At 37.9% G+C, this 15,010-nt stretch overlaps 1 pseudogene; it reads left to right on the forward strand.

Moving 5' to 3' along the window:
• The first annotated feature begins 202 nt into the window (after positions 1–202).
• Positions 203–5,291, forward strand: LOC101958566 (HLA class II histocompatibility antigen, DQ beta 1 chain-like; annotated as a pseudogene).
• The last annotated feature ends 9,719 nt before the right edge of the window (positions 5,292–15,010 follow it).

Below are 15,010 nucleotides of genomic sequence, written 5' to 3' on the forward strand. Positions count from 1 at the left end.
ATTAAAAATGTTTACCTAGAGACAAATGAGGACTTAAGTCATAGGGTTGATTGGTTTATTCCTTAGGAACTGTCCAATCCTAAAATTCATAGGAGATTTCCTACTTTCCATCTCTGTGAAGTGAAATGTCAGGTCAATTGGTAGCAGTTGTGCTGAATGCCAAGTGCTTTTGTTAAATTGCTTCTGTTCCACGTTTGAAAAGATGACTGTGATAATCCCCAGGACCCCTTGGAGAGAAGCTGGAATTGTGATGGTGGTTCTCATGGTGCTGAGGACTCCCATGGCTAACAGAAGAGATTCCCCAAGTAAGTGCAGGACAGCTGCTATTCAGAGCCCAGATTTGGAAATAATTTCTTGGGGGCTCTGGAGCTTAAGCTTGGGTCTGTTGTATTTTCAACAAACCACAGGTAGAATTTGGAAGGACTCTTACAAGAGTCCTGATTTCTCCTTCTTAGAGTTTTGCTAGATTCCTTTTTTCGACCTCTGCAGTGGAAGGGAGCCAATATCTCTAAAGGACTTTGGGATCTCAGATTTGGAAGAAAAAGACAAAGTACATTTCTATACCAGACACAGTACAAAATGCAAATGTGGTACTTGAGAAGCATCAGGTAAGTTAAAAGAACTGGCCACTCTGAGGATTTTTCTGGGCCCAATAGTATTCATCTACTTGGGGCCTTGGGATCAGACAAATTCAGACCAGAGCTATAGTCTCTGGAGCTTCAATACCTGAAGAGCACAATTAATCACCCATGCCTTGGAGGTAAGCAGTGGGGTCATGGAGATGACACTGTGGGACTTGGGAGGAAGAATGGGATAAGGACAGGCAGTTAGTAATTCTGGGTTAAATAGGACTTGATTCATCATTGATGGTGAATGGGTGTTATGACAATGGTTAAAAGAAACTCCAGAATTGATATTTATTTTGCACCCATTAAATCCCAAGCCTGTAGTGATAATGTTACATCAACTGTCACACTCGGTCTTTCTAAAACACACACACAGATACAAATTGATGACTCTGCGTTATGTATTATTATAGTGTATTTTAAACTAATTATTAGGAAAATAACACAACAGATATAATAACACATGCACAACAAAAATTACAAAGAAATATCCAAATAACCACTAATCAAGTTGAACATATGTGAATATTACCAATTCTCCAAATGACTTCTGTGTACTCCTTTCCAACCGGACCCATTTTCACCTTCCAGAAGTATGTTATATTGTTACTCTTTTAATCCTTTTTTTTGCTCATTGTTACAGTTAGCATATATATGAATGTATACTTAAACAATATATATTAATATTTCCTCCTCTAAATGTTCTATAAATGCTGTGCTCTGTCTTGCTTCCTTTCTCAATATTATGTCTGAGAAGACTTGCCACAAATCTCTGATGCAACATTCATCCATTTTCGTTTTTGGGTAGTATATTCTATTTTATGAGGGCAGAGAAATGTAGTTAAACTGTTCTTATGTGGATGAAGGTTTGGGCTGGTCTTACTTAAAAGAAAATGTATCCTGGAATCCTGGAACCTTTGGGTCTGCATTCCTCTAGACTGAAATAGATACTTCAATTGGAACGTCTGCCTATCTTCAATCTGACAAGACAAAGTCCAAATGTTATTCACATTAGTTGTCTCATGAGCTGTTCATAAGAAAATCTAATTCTTGACAGTTTTTGGTATCTTAGACTATTTAATGTTTCCCTGTCTTGTAAGTGTGTAGTGTTATGGGAAATTCAATTCTTTTCCATATTTATCTTTTTCTCATTTATTTCAAAAAGATAAAAAATATACTTCAAATCAAGCACATCATCAGTATGTGCTTTGCAAATATTTGTATTTTTGGCCTTGTGTAAGTCTTTTAATGATGTCTCTTGATAACAGAAGCTGTTAATTTTAATGAATTGAATTTATCAATCTTTTAAATTTATGTTTTGTGCTTTTAATGATTTAAGAAATCTGTCACAACTCCAACATCATGAACATTTTCTCTAGTTTTATCTCTTAACAGATTTGTAGCATTTCATTCATACTTAGGTCTATGTTACATATGGTGCAAGAAGTATGCCCAATTTCTTCTGCTCCTTCTGATGTATATCCATTTATTAGAATATCATTTATTAACAAAAGTATTCATTCCTCACTGACAACCTGTTGTGCCACCCTTGTTGTAAATTTAGTCTAAATGGATGCATGAAACTTATTTTGGAATACATTGTGCCATTTATTTGTCTATGTCTGTGCCAAAAACATGATGTTTAATCATTAGGACCCTTTTGATGTATCTCATAAATTTCATTATATTCCCTTTAGAATTCTTGTATATTTTTATAAGATTTCTTCATAATTTTTCATGCCATTATAAATGGTGTAACTAACATTTGACTTCACATTTGTTGCTCATGTATATGTAGAATATTTAAAAATGGATATTGTATCCAGCCATTTGCTGAACTCTCTCTTCCATTAAATTCTTTTAGTTAGTTAGTGGATTATTTAGGATTTTTGTTATTTATAGATCCAGAATATGAAAATTCTGGCAATTTTGTTTCTGTATTCCAAACATTATTCTATTATCTTCCTTGTTTGGCATTTTTAACTTTCTCCAATAAATGATCAATGCAGGATTTGAGGTAGAGAAATCACTTCATTCATCCTGGGAATAAAATTCTGAGGGTTGAGAGCAAATTTTATTTAGTCACTGGTCTGTGTTGTGATGTCCCTTTACCCCCTGTCTCCCTGAACCAAACACAGGGTTGGTTAGGATGCAAATCTGAGCTAAATTTAATGTGGCCTGGTTCTCCTGCAGAGGATTTTATGTACCAGTTTAAGGGCACATGCTACTTCACCAATGGGACTCAGCTAGTGAGGCTCGTGGCCAGACAAATCTACAACAATGAGGAAATCCTGCACTTTGACAGTGATGTGAGGGTGTTTGTGGCTGTAACAGAGCTGGAAATGTCAAGTGCCAAGAGCTAGAATGCCCTAAAAGAACCCTGCATGAGTATCGGGCCCATGTAGACACCTTGTGCAGACACAACTGTTACCAGACAGCTTCCTTTACTGTTCAGTGGAAATGTGAGTTTAGGACTGATCAAAGTGTGCTCACCTCTAAACTAATGTGGGGCAGGCAACTTTTGGGATTTTTAGGATTTTGGTAAGCTTGGGAGGGCATTTGAATTCACGGGAAAATCTGTTGAAAGACTTGGCAGGACAGCATTGGAATAGTGCATTAGTCAGCTTTGAGTTACTGTAATAAAGTGCTTGAGATAATTAACTTAAATAGAGGAGAGGTTTATTTTGATTCACAGTTTAGTCCATGGTGGGTTGATAGCACTGATTTTGAGCCCATGATGAAGTAGCACAACATAGTGGGGCAATATGGGGGAGGAGAGCATTTTTAGTAAATTATATTCTGTGAAAATCACAGAGTGTACATAAAGCAAGACAACTCGGATATCATTAGGCAGAATAATCTTAAAGGACCATGATGGTATATGCATTGCTGACATATATATTTATAAAAGGGATATTTTATTTATTTATTTTTTTATTTAAAAATCAATGTATACTATTGGTACTTATTTATGAGGTACAGTGTTGTAATTCAACACAATGATCATAATCAGACTGGGGAGATCAACATTTCCATTTACTGAAATATTATCATTTGTATGTATTGGCAACCCAAACTCTTATGCTCTAGTTATTACAAAGTGTGTAATTAATTATTGTAGACTACCCTTTGTTGAGCTGTATAACATTAAAAGTACTCCCTTCCAAGTATGTTTGATTCCCATTATTCACCCTCTCACTATTCCTTTCCTAGACTGTAGTGATTTCTATTCTACCCTCTATTACTATGTGATCAACTTAAAAAAAATCTTCCACAAATGGGTGAAACCTTTGGTATTTGTGGACACTAATATGTGCTGTTTTCTCCACTTTAGTATCATAGGAGGAACTTAAGCTCACATGAGATCCTCTATGCTGCCTCATTCTCTGACATTATTTTTTGCTGTCATTTATCCTAGTGGAGCCTATAGTTACCATCTCTCCTGTCAGGACAAAGCCCCTAAACCACCACAATTTGCTGATCTGTTCAGTGACAAATTTTTATCCTTGACAAGTTAAAGTCAGATGGTTCCGGAATAAAGAGGAAGAGACTTCTGGAGTTGTGTCCACACCACTTATTCAGAATGGGGATTGGACCTACCAGATTCTTGTGATGTTGGAAGTAATACAACATGGAGATGTCTACACTTGCCACGTGGAAGACCCCAGCCTCCAGAGTCCCATCACTGTAGAATGGTGTAAGTGTCATTTTGTTGATACCAGAGGTTCAGCAGAAAGAAGCACAGGCAGGGAGGACATTGGGTCTTGTGGGCTTGGGGTCCCTCCTTTCATCTGCTATTGGACACATTCATACCTTCTCTCCTAAACAACCCCTAGTGTCATTTCTGAGCCTAGAGTCATGGAGGCCTAAGATCTCAAGTCAAAAGGAAAATGCTGAGTATTGACCTCCTTTCTTTCCAAGATATTATTGCTTTATGTAACCTGATCCCCAGGCTGAGATTCAGCTGGGCAGTATATCTTCTGCAGGGGTGAAATTTTGGACTTTGACATTAAGGCTGGTGTTTGGGGATGGTCTCTAGATTTTCAGATAGACCTACCCTGGGGACCCACTCTCCCTTTCCCCCAAACCCTCATCCACCCACTGTTCTCCTGGGGTCTCTGCATGCCCTTCACCCTCCTCTGTTTGGTAGTGGGGCGATTCTGTCTCTTATATCTTGGGTTGGACTCCATGCTTCTGGACGAGGACTCTGTGGGATGTGGGGACAGTCACTGATGCACAGGCTTCTATTTCCCAGGGGCACTGTCAGAATCTGCCCAGAACAAGATGCTGAGTGGCATTGGGAGTCTTGTGCTGAAACTGATCTTTCTTTGCTTGGGCCTTCGTATCCACTTTTGGCATAAGAAAGGCAAGTCACCTTTAGAGAAAATGGGGAAGACTGGTGCTAGGACTAAGTGTTTCAGTTGTAACTTTACTTATCTCAGTGAAAAGGGGGAGCCATACTAGGGATAGAAGTAGATTGCAGAAATTAGGGAGGCCATGAGTCCTTTTTATCCCAAGTCAAGTTTGCTTCATCACCGAGGACAGTGGTGGAGGGTGACTTTTAGACAGAGAAGCTCTCAGTCCATCCTTACCTATGCCAAGCCCTTTTTAACATGTGACTCCCTTAAAGATGCAGAGTCCTTGCTCACTACCTTCAGTGACTGACAAAGTGACTTTGGGGTGATGCCACTTGATGACAGTTAAACCTGAGTGCACATGGACTGGAGTGGGAGAAAAGAGCAATCTGGAATTCTTCAAATTTTCTTTTGGAACTTGAGACATAGAGACAGAGAAGCAACTCTTCTTTTGCCCAGGTTAAGCAGCTTTTCTGTCCCTTTCTCTTTTTATTCTTGCTGATGATAGAACAACCCAAAGCTCCACCCCAAGACAGAGCCCTACTCCTCTTGCCCAGAAATGTGACACATGTAAGATAGATAAAGATGTTGGTTGGGTTTGACTGGACACCCTAATACACTTCAGTTACTTTGTTCTTGGCTTCATGCCACACTCTTTCTCATGTGAGTTTGGTTGGAGGAAAATTTTGGAATATTCCACATGTCTCTGCAGGAAATTTCAGGGATTTTTCTCCAGAACAACACCCAAACTTTGGCATTGAGTGAGGCTTGCATGATGCTCTTAGAGCCCCAGATTACAGAGTGCTGCTAAGCTGGATGTTAGGTGAGGTTACAGTTCCTACCTTTCCAGTTAAGTATGTGACTTGTGCTTCACCAAAGCACTTAGACTGGTGATGGAACTGGGGCTGTCTTCCACATGCCCCTGCAGAAGCTTTGTGTTCACTTTAGCATGGTATCCTCTTTAATCAGATGCCAGGAGAGATGGTGAGGAGTAGGTAGTTGCACAAAATCACCCTTAGTGTTCTGACTTACAGAGAGGCCCCAGGGGTATTGGGCAGGGGGCTGACTTTCTCTAGGGATATAACTTATGACATTTTTTCTCTCTCCTTCAGGGCTCATGCACTGATTCTAACATGTTTCTTCCTGTTACCCCTGTTTCATAGTCTACTGCTGTCTTCACCCTTGTGCACAGTTCCTAGCCTCCCTTCTCTCAGGCCTGTGAGGAATCCACTTCTGCCAGCCCTGTCCCCCATCAAGACCTGAGTCCCACAGTGCCTGAGCAGCAGATGCAAGGCCTTTTTCTTCTATGCATGCACACACACACACACACACACACAGATTTTAGTTGTGATGCATCTTTACTTTATTCATTTATTTATATGTGGTGCTGAGAATCCAATTCAGTGCCTCACACATGCTAGTCAAATGCTCTACCACTGAGCCAAAACCCCGGGGCCCTGGCCCTCTTCTTGTCCTGGTCTTTCCTGAATTTCTGTGACTACTTTCCACCTGATGCTTGGAGCTCTTCTCCCTGTGCTGCCTGCCACATCTGTTTGGGCCACGAGTACTTTCAACATGTTTCTGATCTTGTCCTGTGTTTGAAGACTTCCCATGATTTAAATACAAATTCCTTCATCTTTCAATGTTTTTTTTCAAAATTAAATAGATTTGTGAGTCCCTTGTGTTTCTGACTCTGATTGAGTAAAAGTGGTGGTGGGAGATACTGACACAGAAAGGACCAGATTCTTGGGGGCTAGTTCAGTGGTGCCCCAAAGGGGAGGACACTAGGTGAAGTCATGTGTCCCTATACCTGGTCTAATTCAGGTGCCATGTAAGAATGTGAAAATGTATGAAAACATTCAATTGTCTATCATCCGGGGGCTTGGAGGTTGGGGTTTTGTGAGTCAGTCTTTCCTGGATTCTGCTGCAGCCTGATGCGTTTTACGTTGCTGAGCTATAGGAATCATTTTGTGCCATCATGTTAATTAACAACACCTAACACTATAAGTTAACCTACTCAACCCACAAATGTCTCCTGGCATTGTTGACTATGTACAAGCAGGCAAAAGACAATGATTTTGGGTTGCATCTGAACTACCAGATTATATACTTGCCAGTAGGAGTTTTATTAGAAAGTAATATGTTGATTGCATGTGATGGAAACTTTACTAATACCATTTTAAGAAAAAAAATAATTTTTTTGCATATAATTTAAAAGTTCATAAATTAATTTGGCTTCTGAAAATGCTTAGATCAAGGACTAAGATGAGATTCTTTTCTCCTTTGTTTCTTAGCTCCTTCCTTTCTCTCTGACCTTTTCCTCCTGTCTTTACTCTCTTCTCTCAGTGTGCTTCTTTTTCTACTCTGTAGCTCTTCATCTGTCTGTCTCTCTATCTACCTAATTTTGATCCTGGGGATTAAACCCAGGGGCACTCAACCACTGATCCATATTCCAAGTCCTATTTTGTATTTTATTTAGAGACAGGTTCTCACTGAGTTGCTTATCGCCTCGCTATTGTTGAGGCTGGCTTTGAACTCACAATCCTCCTGCCTCAGCCTCCTATATCTCCATATAGCTGGGATTACAGGCGTGCACCACTGCACCTGGCTGTCTCTTTATTATCATCCATTTTTCTGTATCTCTGTCCATCTGAGGGATCTTCTCTCTGTTAATATATTATATGATGTTTTTCTCAATTTCTTCCATTTGCATTCCCCCATGAACTTCTGTCTCACACATCTTTTATTTCTTACCTGCATTAGAATGTCTTGTTGTCTACCTCTTTTTTCTTTTCTTTCTCAATCCACCCATTGGCCTGTGCTCATGGTGCACATGGTCATTTCTTTCTGTCCTTCTATGGTCCATTATCTTTCTCCTTGTCTGCATTCCCTCTTTATGTTTATCTCTCTGCCTCTCTTTATCCGTCTTTGCCTGTGTTTCTTTCTCTCTTCCTTGTGCTCTCTGTGTTTGTCTGAGTACTACTTTTCCTGATAGTTCTTATTTTCTCCTCTGGAAATATGGGTATGTAGAGGAACATCTCAGACTTCCAGCCTATCACCTGAATAGCAAGAGACCAAACATGTCAACTCCAGTTTAACAATCTGGAGAAATCCCTGATAGAGTGACATTCCAATTTCTCAAACAATCATTTTAGCGATGGGATATAGAACTCTAAGTCAGGCATTAGTTTTGAACCAATTTCTGTGGCAGAAAGGGAGATTTTTTTCCTCAAAAAAAAAAAAATAAAGAAAAGAAAAGTATTAAGAACAAAGCAAGGCTGGATAGATGAGAACAGTAATAATGATAACACAATACTAGTCATATCAATTGTCATTCCCTCTATATATGAAGGTGTCCTTCTCTTTTTCTTTTTATACCCATTAAAAGTTTGTTGCTGAAGGAGTAGCTCAGGGTAAAGCCCTTTCCTAGCATGCATGAGGTCCTGGGTTTGATCCTCAGTCCCCAAACCCATGATGCTTCAAGTATAATTTTTGTAGTTTACATACAACTGAAGATTTATTTCTGCCATTATAGAAAGAGAATTTAAAATCATATCAGCCTCCAAATCCAAGCTCTCTGGTTATAGGAATTTATCTTTATTTGCTTTGGTTATTTTTATTGACCCTGTAAATTATGGTGAAAGGATAAACTCATCTACCTTCAAAACATGAGGAAAAAATAGCATAATAACAATAAAAGTATAATCAGAAACCACTTTTGCTCAGCATAAAGTGGTATTTGATAATCTGGGTGAAGTCAGTTTCCTGTTGCTTATTTATGCTGCCTATTACCAGATGAGGAGGAGGGAAGCCACTGGGATACAAATGCAGGAGCTTCTAGAATTATATGATAGAACATCCCACACTCATTTTCAACATATATCTGCTACAAGTATCTACTTTGGAGGGGTCATCAGGGGAAATTAAGTTTTCAACGTTAGGGCAGGTATTGATACATTTGAGATTTCATCTGTCCATGTAAGTCTGATGGTAAACATTTACAGTATGGATCCCCAGGATGTCCTGCTTCTTGGGTTTTTCTAAAAAAGAGATCATTAGTAGCTCAGGTTCTGCAAGTCCTGCATTATTTATGTTTAGTTAATCAGATCACATACTTTTGAAATGCTGTGTTCTATGGTATTCAGTAAATGCTCAGTAAATATTTGCTGGTTGCCCATGAAGACGGCTATTTCATGGGTTGGCTTATTCCTGGAATCCTTATACATTTTTATCATACACTTTGAAATCTGTATTGTCTCCTTCCCTCACTCATGATGGCAAAATTGTCTTGGTTATTTTTTCACTTTGACGCATATAGTGGTAGTGATGGTGGGGTAGTATCTCCATACAGCAGGATTTTATTTTTTATTTTTCAGCGTTAACTTTTGTGTTTTTATATTTTCCTGTTTGGGGATATGCAATATATTTTTTTAATCTACAAAATATTTCATTCACTACCTCTACTTTTAACATCCTTTGTGTACTTCTAAACATCTAGGAATACTAGATATTTCAAATAAGGCCTTAAATTTGTCCACTATGTACACAGTAGTGTTGAATAAACTACACACACGTAACAATGGTTACATCTGAAAGTGTATTCTAAGTAGGACATTCTGGCCTAGAATCCTTCATCTCTTCCAGTTCTATTTCCTATGTCACATGTATCATATCTGAGTGTCATATAATGTGATATTACAATTTCACTTCCAAAAGGCCCTTTCAGAAGACTGCCTTTCTATGAATTTTAACGTAACATGTACAAATGTGTTAGTTTACTAACTCTACTCTTGTTATACATTGGCAACTTCTTTAATATTTAAAGGCTAGATACTATAAAATCAGGACTCCTTTGTCCAGTATATACAGAACAGCAAAGACAAATGAAATGCACATTGCAGGGCAATGAGTAAGCTGAAATTGTCCAGCACACTCTAACCAAACACCTTTTACAACTTCCCTCCTGCCTCCCTCAACCAAGTGAACAAATATAGACAGTGTTCTGTTCAGAGGTGGTTTAACAATTCCAAGCACAGTATTTCCCATCAGTTTTTAAAAGCTCTTTACAAAAAGATTCATCCTACTACTTCTAAGTTCATCAAGCACTTCTAAATAGGACTAGATATTCCACATAAGAACCTGTCCATGATGCACCCAGAATTGGTAAATAAAATTGCACATATAACAATGGTTATAATTAGAGGTATCTTCTAATATTTTGTCCTGGAACCTTTTCATCCTCACTTTCTTTTCTCTAATTTTAGTCCAGTGGACAAGTAGAAGCATATGTAATGCTTAGAGCTGGTTGAACATATTCATATCCAAAAGTTTATATTTATAGAGGACAAGCTTTCCAATGAATTTCAACACAAAATGTACAAAATATGCTAATTTTACTAACTACTTGGTCATACACTCTTTAACATCTAGAGACTAAATATTGCAAAGTTGGAACTCCTTCTTCCATCACAGATACTAGATACACAGCAAAACAAAGTTCACAAAACATATAGAAAACTGATGTCTGAACATGTCTAAATATGAACACACGAACATATTACCCTTTGCTATTTTTCCCACCCTCCTCCACACCACTCAACAAGTACAGTAGTACCATCCTGCTCACAGAGGTGGTTTCACAGTTCCATTCCCAAAAGACAATATTTCATATGAATTTTAATAAAAATATATTTACAAAGTGATATTTTACTACCTCTATATTTAACATACAGTAGGCACTTCTAAACATCTAGACAGACTAGGAGTTTCAAGTAAGAACTCAATTTGTTCAGTGTGTACACAATAATCTTGAATAAACTGCACACATGTAACAATATTTCTAATTCAAAAATGTCTTCAAAATGTGACTATTTTGCCCCTTCATGGACCCACTGGGCTATAATGCTCAAATTTTCAGAAGACAATCTTTCCTAGGAATTTTAACACAAAATAGACACAATGTGTTTATTAATTCTACTATTGTCATAAACTGACACCCTCTTTATCATCTAGAAATGATGAGATTAGGACTCATTTGTCCTTTATATACACTGCATACAGAGCAAAGTAAAACAAAACCCACAGACACAGGAACAACCCTTGCCACATGGGCATGGTGCTCCTGAGGAGCAGCTAACAATCTGCACCACTCAACAAAGGATTTGGCTATTTCCCCCCAAATCATATATAAAAAGGGCTGGGGATGTGGCTTAGCAGGTAAGTGTTCCTGAGTTTAATCACTGGCAGGAAGAAAAAAATCTTTAATACTGTGTTTTCAACAGAAATAGCATGATTCATCATATAAGATCTTGAAGTCAATAATTTTGCTAAACTCTTATAAATCTCATGAGCCATCTTTAGAATTGTTTGCATTTCCTGTATCACATTTATACTGTCTGTTGAAAAGGTTGTTTTGTTTTCTTCCTTTTCTGCTATTTTAGTTTTGTCTCCCTTTCTAACTCTCTGTAATATTGGGAGACACATTCAATAAACTTCCAAGAGGGTGTTGCTATAGCTGCCATTCTTGTTTCATTCAAAACCAGCCTATTTTGAAGTTATTATTCTAAGGCTTTCTCTTGATTATGCAAAAGGAAAGAGAAAAATGATTGTTTTCTAATTTCTATTAACCAGAGAAAGCATGTTAAAAGAGGGGTTCACTAAGATATCCTTTTCATTATTAATTTAAATTTTATGTGGACTCAGAAGACGACTAATTCTTCAATGTTGCTGAAGTCTTTCATTCAGTGATACAATTAAATACCCCAAAGCCATGTTCTTAAATGTAAAGCTCAACAAAGGAGTTCAAAGTCATAGGTACTGCAGAAGAGGGAGTTGAACTGCCATCAAGGATTTTTTCTTCTATTCAACTGATAGACATGGCATATTGGTAAAAGATCAATGACAGAGCAAAATTTTCTTTAGCTGATTAGGAAGATAAGAGTTTATTACAAGGATTAATATAGCTCAGAGAATTCCCCTAGGAATAGAAGGAGCTGAATAAGGCCACTGAAGAAGCCACTCCCTCTTCTCTAACCAGGGAACCACATTGGTTGGGACGGCCACATGGGGAAGCCCCTCCATTTAGTGTGCTGCTCTGATCAATTTGCCCTGGTAAAGGGGACTTGCTGCATGTTGCCTCTTTACATCCCTAAATTGAGTTATCAGATATGAAGATCTCTCCTCATTTTAATACAGAAAAATAAGGTAATTTTTCAGCTGAAAGAACATCTAATCATGTTTAACTCTCACCAGAATGCTTCTGATTAGTCAATCTAAATGATGCCAAAGGTTACCCAGGAAGCATCCTCTTCAGCGTTGCACCTTCTGGAGTCAGGATGAATGCACTGGAAGAGGTTGAGAGCTGTTTGATTCCAACCCAGTACATATAGGAATAGGGCACTCTTAAAATTGTTTTCACTTCTATTAGTAGCATAAGTAATTTTCAGATCAAATCTTCTTCCATGGAAATTATGAGTGATGGTCTTATTCCAGATTAAATCATGTGCAAATCAATGGCTTTTTGGCCTAACAGGCCTTTTCTATTTAATGTAACAACAACCACTCCAAAATAAATTCAAGTTAATCTTTTCCTTAAAACTCACAGAGCATTAATTTAAATTTAATTCTTTACAAGAAATAATTGACTTGCCTTGTCTTATTCTCTATTTTAATATATTTTTACGATTTGTTTACTTTAATAAATGATGTCCTTCTTCCTTTTTCATCTCTTAAACCATAAGTTCTGGTCTCAGTGGAGTCAGCATTACCACAGTGTCCCTTTGAGTCAGCTGTGGCCAGAAATTTTCAGAAAATAACAGAGTAATCCAAGTAACTTCCTTCACTTTGTCTTTTTCTGTGGTTTTACTCACTCATGAAATAGCATTCTTTTTGTTTCCCAATTAACTTAGGTATCTTGTCTCTCTATTTTTTGCTCTCATATGCAAAGTTGGTCCCTGCTTTAGGAGTTGCACTTACTGTTCTTGTTAACTGGAGTGTTTTGCTGTAGATTTTGAATAGTTGGCTTTTTCTTGTCAGTCAAGTCTCAATTTAAATAGTATATATGAGACTAGCCATACCTACTCATTCCTTCAATTATGTTTTTTTTCCTTTAGGGAGCATTCACTACCATCTAATTTGAAATATTACCTGGCTCATATTATGTAATGAAACAAATAACATATGTAGACATTAATCTCACTAAGACGTTAACCCCAATTTTAGATGACACCAATCACTATAATATATTAGGAAAAAATAAAATAAGAAGAAAGAAATGAGCATTAGAGATATGTGGGACATTATCTAATCATCTAATATAATTAAAATTGTTCTAGAAAAAAGTGATAAAGGATGCAGGAAAGAAAAAGTTAAAGGCAGAGAACTTTCTAAAACCAATTAAAGACAAAACACAGGTTCAAGAAACTCAAATTCAACCATAACATAGGCAACAAAAATATGCCTAGAAATAGCATGAATAACTTGCTGGAAACCAAAGATAAAGGAAAAACTTTCAATTGATGAGAGGGAAAAATGCATTAAAAAATAAGAGTTAGAATTACCTTTCAACAGAAAGAATGGAATCCACAAAACAATGAAAAACATCATTAAAATGCATCAAGAACATCTTTGGCCCCCCAAAAAACCTAGAATCCCAAAATCTTCTAAAACATTCTTTACCAGTAATGCTCAGAATCTTTCTGTTCTGGCCAAGTTGGAACACAGCCAACTATAGTCTCTCTTTCCCAGTAATCATAATGAAAAATATTGAACAGAACGTGTAAAGAGTCACCTATGGACCTTGAAAAGTAACTGGTAGCAGGAGGGAAGTGGAACCTGAAGAAATGGCAGTCAGGGAGGGGGTTCCTGGTTCTTTTCTATTTTCTCTCTTGGCTTTGATGGGGGTAATTGTGGTCATGGAGCAGACAGAGAAATCTCCAAAGGCACTTCCTGTTTCTATCCAGAAGATTGGAAAGGGGAAAGATAAAGAGAGTATGTGGGAAATACACATTGTTTGTTTTTGCTTTATTTTCTTTTTTCTTTTTCTATTCTAGCTCTGTTCTGGGCATGGCCAAAACTATGAAGCTGCACTCAGTTTCTGTAATGGAGGCATTAAAAACCCTGAGAGCAAAACACAATTGATGACCATAAAAACTGTGATTTACAGAGCTTGTGGGTATTTCCACATTATTTTTCTCTATTTTATTTTGCCATTTTGCCTCAAAAGCAGCTATAATTGGGAACTATTACTAGAAACTACTTTGGGAGAAGCTTATCTTTCTGGACTGAGAAACTAGTAAAGGGACCTATAGGAACTGGAGTGTGTGGAGAAATGGCACAGAGGGGAGAGTCATTCTATGAATTCTTCATCATAACTCTTCGGTACCCCAGGCTCCCCAAGCTGCACCTGATTGGCACAGTCTTCCAACAGCTCACCAAATGCATGAGCAAGTGGGCTATGAAATAAACCACCATCCAAGTGCCAGACAAAACACTGAGTGCCATATGCTCAGGGCAGGTAGAGCAGCATTGCAAAGGATTCAGAAACTATACTGACATCAATACTACCATCCACAGAGATGAGACAGAGCTTGCCTTTTAATCCTGATAATGTTAGTTGCCTGCTAAAGCAAAAATTTCAACATTCTCCAGAGGATTTATTAGGACACAGAGCCCACATAAATATTCAAAATGTTCAGAATATAATCCAAACTTATTTGGTACACAAATAATCCTGAGGAAACATGACCACTTCTAGAAGTTTTTAGCAGGGAAACACACCACATTAAAAACATGGAGCTGGGTGTAGTGGCACATGTCTGTAATTCCAGTGGCTTGGGAAGCTGGGAAAGGAGAATCACAAGTTCAGGGGCAGCCTCAGCAACTTATCGAGGCCTTAAGCAACTTAGTGGGACCCTGACTCTAAATAACAAATAAAAAACTGACTGGGGATGTCGCTTAGTGGTTAAGTGTCCCTGGTTTCAATCCCCTATATCCCCCTCAAGTGTAATTTGGAATAAAAAATGACCTAAG

The sequence above is a fragment of the Ictidomys tridecemlineatus genome, chromosome 8 (assembly GCF_052094955.1).
Source record: "Ictidomys tridecemlineatus isolate mIctTri1 chromosome 8, mIctTri1.hap1, whole genome shotgun sequence".
In the NCBI taxonomy this organism is placed as follows: Eukaryota; Metazoa; Chordata; class Mammalia; order Rodentia; family Sciuridae; genus Ictidomys; species Ictidomys tridecemlineatus.